Source organism: Perna viridis, chromosome 1, assembly GCF_037379345.1.
Source record: "Perna viridis isolate PV_CMFRI_1.1 ecotype Kerala chromosome 1, ASM3737934v1, whole genome shotgun sequence".
Classification (NCBI taxonomy): domain Eukaryota; kingdom Metazoa; phylum Mollusca; class Bivalvia; order Mytilida; family Mytilidae; genus Perna; species Perna viridis.
This window is the reverse complement of record NC_142445.1, coordinates 2,115,427-2,123,911: the sequence shown is the minus strand read 5'-3', so window position 1 is coordinate 2,123,911 and position 8,485 is coordinate 2,115,427. Positions and strand designations below refer to the sequence as shown.

Here is an 8,485-nt window from a genome sequence, read left to right as displayed (position 1 = left end):
AAAGAAGAGATTGTGGAAAACCATTAATCTGTGCTATCCTCTTTTGGTCTCTCTAGCAAGGACGATGATTGTGATTTACCGCCTATGTACTGGATTCCTAAACTCCACAAGAATCCATACAAACAACGTTTCATAGCTGGATTTGCAAAATGTACCACCAAACCTCTTTCAAAACTTTTAACTTCTATCCTCACAACTATCAAAGAGGTCTGCAGTCCTACCACAACACTTGTTACTCCCGTAGTGGTATTAATTCAATGTGGATCCTAAACAAATTCGAAAGATCTTTTGGAGACAACCAATTCAAGACTCTTATCTGAATATAATAGCGTTTAAACCTATGATTTTTCAACACTGTTTACTTCTATTCCCCATACTCAGTTAAAATCCCGACTTAAAAACGTTATACATCGTTGTTTTTCCAAGAAATATGGTACACCTAGATACAAATATATACTTCTTTATAGAGATTCCTCATACTTTGTAAGAAATAATTCCAAATCATCTTCCAAATATACAGAGGAAGATGTTTACAAAATGCTGGAATTTTTAATCGGCAAAATATTTGTCCAGTGTGGTGGACGCGTTTTTCAACAAACGGTCGGCATTCCAAGGGAAGAAATTGTGCTCCTTTACTTGCTAACCTATTACTTCTATCTTATGAGGCTGACTTTATAGCTGATTTGATCCGAAAGAAAGAATTACGTTTGGCTAGATCCTTTAATCTCAGTTTCCGCTATATAGATGACGTATTATCTTTCAACAATCCTAATTTTGGGGATTTGATACGCCGCATCTACCCCAAAGAACTTGAAATAAGATCAACTTTGCAGCGTCATATCTTGACCTATACTTTATACTTAGAAATCGATGGTACAGGAAACCTATTGACCAAACTTTACGACAAACGTGATGACTTCATTCAGAATTGTCAGCTTTCCTTTCATCTGTGGCAACATCCCTTCAGCACCTGCATATGGAGTGTTCATATCACAACTCATATGTTATGCCAGAGCTTGCCGAAACTACGCAGACTTTTTGTATCGTGCTTGAACTCTAACAAATAGGCTTCTGAAACAGGCTTATATTGCTACAAGATTGAAGACATCATTACAGAAGTTTTATGGTCGTCATCATGAACTCGTGGATCGTTATGGTGTATCCACCTGCACCATGAAAACTGATTATTCAACGGGTCATAGTTTTCTTTTCCTCGTTTGTCTACCCCGGACTTGACTTTTTACGAGCAACTCGGCGGGTGTTTCTAGAAAAGCAGAGAACGCTTACCCTACCGGTGCACCTGGCCCATGCTCCCAGTTTTAAGTCGAGTCCGAGTTTGCTCATTTGCTTTTGTTACATTGTATGTATGATTTTAGTTACTTCATATTCTTTGTTGTGTATGTCTGTTTTCCATGTCTGATTGCATTCTTTTGATTACCGCTATAACATTGGTTCCCTTGATTACTCTTTGGCAAAATGATAAAATTATCAGATCAATTTAGTGGTTTTAATATTTATCATTTGGGGGGCAAAAACAAATATGATGACGTCTGTTTTTGTGTTTTATTGTGTTGTCTATTATAAAAAAAAAAAAAAGGATGGGACGACACCTATTTGGTGCGACAAGATAAGATAACAAAATCACATTTGTTAATATTTCTCTCCCCTGCAGTTTTACTCCTTTTTCAGAAGAAACGTGATCCGATTATGGGTTTCAAGGATATATGTAAATCTCTTTGGAATAGCCCATATGTTTGGTAGGTATTTAACCAGATAATGTGTTTGAAAATCTGAGAATTCGATCTAGAAAGTTTTGTTTGTACAGAAATTTGTAGTCCGAATTTCCCCCAGACCCTGCAACCCTCCTCTTTTTTATTTGGATCAGTTTGAGGGTTGCAGGGTCAGGGGAAATTCGGACAAAGAAATTTGCTTTGGCCTATTCATTATGTATCATGTATTGGAAATCTGTTTACAAAATGATCGCCCGGATATAGCTGAAATATTGCTGCTTGGGCGTATGACATCAACAATCAGTCAATTTTAGAAAATGTAACATAAGACTTGGTAGTCATGCGACGTTTTGTATTTTGGACATTTATCAGATTATATGTGCACCACAAATAAATATCCAAAGATAATACATCATGCAAAACTAAAATTCTGTAAGTGGTATATGTGTCAAATTTTCCCCATTTCCTTTGCATAACAAAGGCTTAATCCTGTTGGGGTACAGTTCCATAGATATTTTCATGTGACCATAGTCAAATAAAAAATTGTATTTATGGAACTGAAACACAACATGGAATAAACAGTCACATGTTTTGGTCAGCTTCCAAATAAGTAAGAGAGGAGGTGATCCCCCTTTTGTCAGAAGCAATTGCTTGTGGCTGGTAGTTCATGGTACTGGGTCTGTTCACTCTGAGTCCCTCACCCTGGAAATGCTTACACAGTTATAGGAACGTTGCGACTTGTAGAACATTGCTTAAAGAATTTTGGGTACCAACATAGTGTTCTAGCTACAACATTTTCTCAGGGTGCAGATCCCACCATCACTTTGCATTCACCCTTGCCCTTGGAATGGGTGCCTTGATCTTTTCTAAACCCTCCCTGCCCTTTTCCTGACATGTGCCCTTAGCTTGACCAAGCTTTGCACTTTTCTGGTTTTTGTTCTCATAATTTTCAGCAATTGTTGACTTTCAATTGAATTTTGCCACCATTTTGTTCTTCCTGCATTGTTTACATTTACATGGTAGCAGCACCACCTGTCTGCACTATCATCTGTTTCAATCATAAATATTGATCGATTTAAATGCAAATTTTTACTGATCAACGAAAAATTTTGAGATTGATTCAAACAGAGTTGTTTTAAATTATTAGCTTAGCCTTTTAATCAAGACTTTTTTTTACTTTTCATGTTTCTTATGTAATAAAATGTATATTTTTATAGGTATTATTGTCCTAAACACCGTTATCACAGTTTTAACTACATTTTTTAAGTGCCCTTTTGAATAAGTAATTCTTGCATGAAATGCTTTCTTCTGACCCAGCTCTTTGGCTTGCCAAATTTATGGCTAAAACACTGCAACCAGAGATGTTGTAGTACCAACAGAGAGTGTTTTAATTTGTCCCTGACACCAGTGAATTTTGTCATCTGCTCTAAAGCATTAAAGTATGTTTCAATTACTATATTAACAATAAATTAAGAAACAAATCATGAAATTAATATATTTTAATCATTTTGAATTTGAATGTGTGGGTGATAAACTTTGATTCACAAGCTGCTCAACAATCCATTAAACATCATTAAATGACACACAGTAAGGCCAAAAAAATAATATTCTTGTTTCCTGCTACAAGCAAGAAAAAAATATGGTACATGTAGGTACAAAATGCAGGGAGGGAAATTATTTTATTTTTTAAAAACATTTTAGATTGAGTTAAAGGGGAAACAATCTAGGCTTTAACAGTGCTTGTGCTTAAATGGCCATAAAATGTTTAGGGTAGGTAGGTAGAGTAGCAGGAAAACTTATACCTCAGGACAATTAAGTGATTGGTCTCTTTGCAGAATTTATTTTTAGACAACAGATCTTCAATTTTTAAACATAAAACTATTTCATTGTAGTGTTATACAAATGTTTATGATTGAAAGTCGAACTTATAAACTTAAAAAGTTACACAATAAGAGCTTGCAAACAGTAATCAGCTACCATAAATATGCTTTCAACTCTTTCATAGATTTTGCAGTAACAAAAAAATATACATGGTCAAGATCCCAATAAGTGGATAAGATAATCTTGTTTAAACCATATACATGTACCTTCAAAATGTATATACATGTAGGGCAAATGGACTCCAGGCAAACAAGATTCAGGGCAAAATGACCCAGATTCAGGGTTCATGTACATTTTTGTACATGTATGACATATAGGGTCACTGACAGCACCACCAACTTTCCCTACTTTTAATGAACTTAGGCTCGCTATATTTGGGTTCACCAGTGGGGTAAAATGAATTTAATGAAATGAGACTTTTTTAAAATGATTAGGATTGCAGAATAGAGAAGAAAAGTGTATACATTTGTAGACCCTGATGTTTTACCCTGATTATAAGCCTAATCTGTATATTTTCTTTAATTTCAAATCAATACTCTGATAATATCTATGACATGTATATATGGATTAGGGGCAGATCTAGTATTTTAGTCATTGGGAGTGTTGTAAGTTATACTTACAGAGCGAAACTCAATAAATATGCCATTCATTTTGTTTGATCCAATATTGGGATTTCATCATAGAAATAGCAAGTAGCTTGTGTTTACCTGCGTCACCAAGAGTCGCAGTAGTCCAGCTCCTTCCGTCCATCTTCCATACTTCAAGTTTTATTGTAATCCACATTATAGCTGTAGGGGTGTACAAATAACATCATCTTGAACCTTTGTTGTTGGATTGCAATAAGGAATATTATATTGAGTAATATTATTAGACTAGTACATAGCAGTTTTAAAATTGATCATTGATATCAATATAATTATGTTGGTGACACAGATCCAGACTTATGGGTCTTGTTTAGTTGCAACTCATGTTCACTTAAGATCAACTTTTCAGCCTCATATCTTGACCTACACTTAGAAATCAATGGTAAAGGAAAACTATTGACCAAACTTTACGACAAATGTGATGACTTTTCATTGTGAATTGTCAACTTTCCTTTGATCTGTGGCAACATCCCTTCAGCACCTGCATATGGAGAGTTCATATCACAGCTCATACGTTATGCCAGAGCTATAATTCTAACAAATAGGCTTCTGGAACAGAGTTATGTTGCTACAAGATTGAAGTCATCATTACAGAAGTTTTATGGTCGTCATCATGAACTTGTGGATCACTACAATGTACACATCTGTGCCATGAAAACTGATTTGTTCAACATGCCATTGTTTTCCTTTCCTCTTTTGTCTACCCCAGACTTGACTTTTTATGAGCAACTCGGCGGTGTTTCTATAAAAGCAGAGACCGCTTACCCTACCGGTGCACCTGATCCATGCTCCCAGTTTTTAGTGGAGGCTGAGTTGCTCATTTGCTTTTGTTACTTTGTATGTATGATTTTAGTTAGTTTATGTTCTTTGTTGTGTATGTCTGTTTTTCATGTCTGGTCTTTGTCCCTGGATTATATTCTTTTGATTACCGCTATAACCTTGGTTCCCTTGATTATTCTTAGCATACCTTTCTACATGTACATTTAGCATTTTGTTAAGACACATAATGTGAAGAAAATTTGATCAGATAATACAATCATTGGATGCAGTTTTAGTACTTGAATATCTAACCATGTACAATGTACAAGTGATACATTTTGTATGCGAATGTAAAACATTTTTGTGATCCGACTTTGAATCTTCACTATCAAATAAAGTCCATATCAAAATTTAGAAATGACTTTTTCAATTATCATCTCAAGCTTGATCTATTTATGACTGTTTCTAAATGGGAAAAATTCTTTAAATGTATATAAATTCTAAATCAGTCACAGCTTTTTCTTATCATTTTTACAATCAATATTCTTTTTTTTTCTATTTGTTAGTTTTACTTGCTATTTTCATTAATTTATCCTTGTAAAAATATGTTTGAAAATTGAAAATTCATATATGTTTGTCCGCTTATCCTAGACAAAGCATGTACATGTATTTCATATATACAGTTTATTCCTGTTGATTGCATAACCTATTTGTCTGAAATTTCATGGGAAAATACCTGATGTTTTCAATGGTCAAATTTTGAAAACTCTTTTTTATTGCAATCCCTGTTGCAGTTTTCAATCACATTACAGATATGTCTTACAGTTTTTGAGTTATAAGGGATCAAAGGGGTCACACCTGAACAAAATCTTTGGTCTGATTTTGACAATTTTTTATATTTTGTGCAATATATATGTTCTGGGAGTTTTTATGTGATTAACTGGTATGCAATCCACTGTATTAAGTTGATTGTAGCTCACAAATATTTGTTTTAATTTTAGGACTGTGGGGAAAAGTTGGAGTGTATTTTTAGTTGCAATCTTTGTAGCAAGGCAGATGGCCGAGGCAGAAGCACAACAAGCTTTAGAAGCGGCTGCTCAGAAAGCAATACCTACTTAAAGGGACCTGTAAGTTAAAAAAAAAACAACAGTTTCATTTTGTAGAAGAACTTACTTGAGTTAAAAAGGATTTATTTAGCCATGTACATTTGATGAGTGTTTACAAATCTATCAATGTAAATTTTGAGAAAGTATAGATGAAAATATAGAATTAATTAATTGTACTACTTGTACTACCAGATAAAATTAAGATTTTGTAAAGTTAGGCATGTTACCTGTCAGTGATTTAAAAACTTGATACTACGTGTATTAAATACAAATGGGAAAGGTACATGTATTCATGATTTTCCATTTTAATTTTCAGAATGATAATGAAGAATGGTTATCTTAGAGTTTATACTTGGATTATCCATTCTGAGTATAGCTGTCTGTGATTTTGATAAAAAAAGATAATAAATGTGTATAATTAAGTGTTTTCAGTTCAATATATGGTATTTCTATGTATACATGTACATGTATTTTCAACTATACTTTTATACACACTGTTTCTTTCTTTGATGCATTTTGAAGTACATACATTTTCAGAGACAATTCAATATACATGTACTAATGAAAATTTATGGAATTTCATGTCAGAAAAAGTCAACTGAAAAATCTTTGAAAATGGCAAAATTTAAGGGCTTCTACTCTCGGTCTCAAATTACCATTGAACCAAAATTTAACTCATCTAGATACATCTAAAAACTACATAACAAGTCATATCTAAAGTATATCTTATCTAAGAAAAAGTAGCAATACTGAAGAAGCTTTACAAACTACTCCCTGAAAGATTGGGAAAAAAACCAAAACATAAGATGATGGCAGATAGAATATAATGTAAGTATAGGCTCCTTCTGCAGCGCTAGTCTCTGGAAAAAAAAAACGGAGTACTAAAAAACAATGGAGTTTAAAAAAATTCTCAATCTTTACTTAAACACTGCAAAATAAATACTGGTACTCACAAATGCATTCGCTATTATAACAACTGATTTGTTTATTAGTAGAGTACATTACATTTTATTCAGGTGGATGTATTAATGATGTCATGTATACAATGGTATTGGTTGTTGGAATTTTCTTGTGTGATACAATCTGGAATACTTATCAATACCTATATTGTTTACAGGATGTTTAAAAAATGGTTTGTGCTTTATCACATATCCATGAGAAAGTGATCATATTTGTTTATAGTGTAGAGAAAAACCAGTATTCCTGAAATTTCTTTGCAAAACTTGAAAAAACTAAAATCAATTGATTCCTTCATTTTTATACATCACAATAAAATTGTTATACAATGGTATTGTGCTGTCATTATCCTCACTAGACAATTATCAACCACAAAAAGGATAGGTTGTTTTTGGCAGCTGTGACTTGACTCTCTAAAATTTGTAAATTCAGTGAAAAAATTGTCCTTTGTAAGTTGTAGAAAACAAAGTTGAAATTACCAATAAAAAACCATTTTGATTATTTTTTTGGTTTTTGTCAATAAACTTGTTTCATTTTGTAAAATTAACAAACTAAAACAAAATAAAAACAATAACAAATACTGTCCTGTTCTAAGTGGTATATGCTATAAATTAGGATGCTTTTATCACTGAATTGAAAATACTAAGAGTAGTTAACTTTTGTCATGGAATGTATGTGTGAAATATTTTTATATGACTACAAAAATGTGTAGTTGTATTATGGGTTGGTCCCGTCAATCATGTCATTGTCTGTAGACGCTTGTTTTTTCATGTGATAACTTAATTATTAGCTGGTTGGTCTTCATAAAATTTAATAACAAGGTGTTAAACCACTGAAAAAAGGTTGGTATTGATTTCCAGGGTTATGACCCCAACCTTTAAGGAAGTATGGGCCAAAACAGCATTTCTTAGAATTTAATTTTGTAACTCCAGTAAAAGCATCTGGATGTTTATGTTCCATAATATTCTAAACCACTGAGAATTTGATTTTAGGGGCTTATTTATTGGACACTTATTAAACCCAATTGACAGCAACTTAGAGCAGTTCAGATGCAATAGTATTACTGGCTCTCTAACCTCCAGCCCTGCTGAAGTTATTAAGCTTTGTCATAATGAGTTTCCTCCTATGGTCAGGGATGCTAGTCTCTACTTTTAAAAACTAGGTCTTGTTTCGTAAACATATTCTAAGTCTCGGGTAGAATGTTTTATAACAAGTATTGAGCTCAGTGGAGCTAGTGTTTTCAGGTAGAGGTAATCGGAAGTAAGACCAACTTCTTGTGTTATAGATGCATCAGTTTCAAATAAAATCATACAAGTGTAGTTTTGTTCTTGAACTATTTCAATAAACTAAATATCAAGCTTTTTATGTGTATGCAATGACAACAGTGACAAAAAACACAAACTGCAAA

The 8,485-nt window shown here is 33.2% G+C and overlaps 1 long non-coding RNA gene across 1 annotated transcript; it reads left to right on the top strand.

The window, feature by feature from the left end:
* Window positions 1–1,640: 1,640 nt before the first annotated feature.
* LOC148626820 (uncharacterized) lies at window positions 1,641–6,542 on the top strand. Its single transcript, XR_015915029.1, has 3 exons — window positions 1,641–1,757; window positions 6,016–6,141; window positions 6,437–6,542. It is a non-coding gene; the product is annotated as an uncharacterized LOC148626820 (long non-coding RNA).
* The last annotated feature ends 1,943 nt before the right edge of the window (window positions 6,543–8,485 follow it).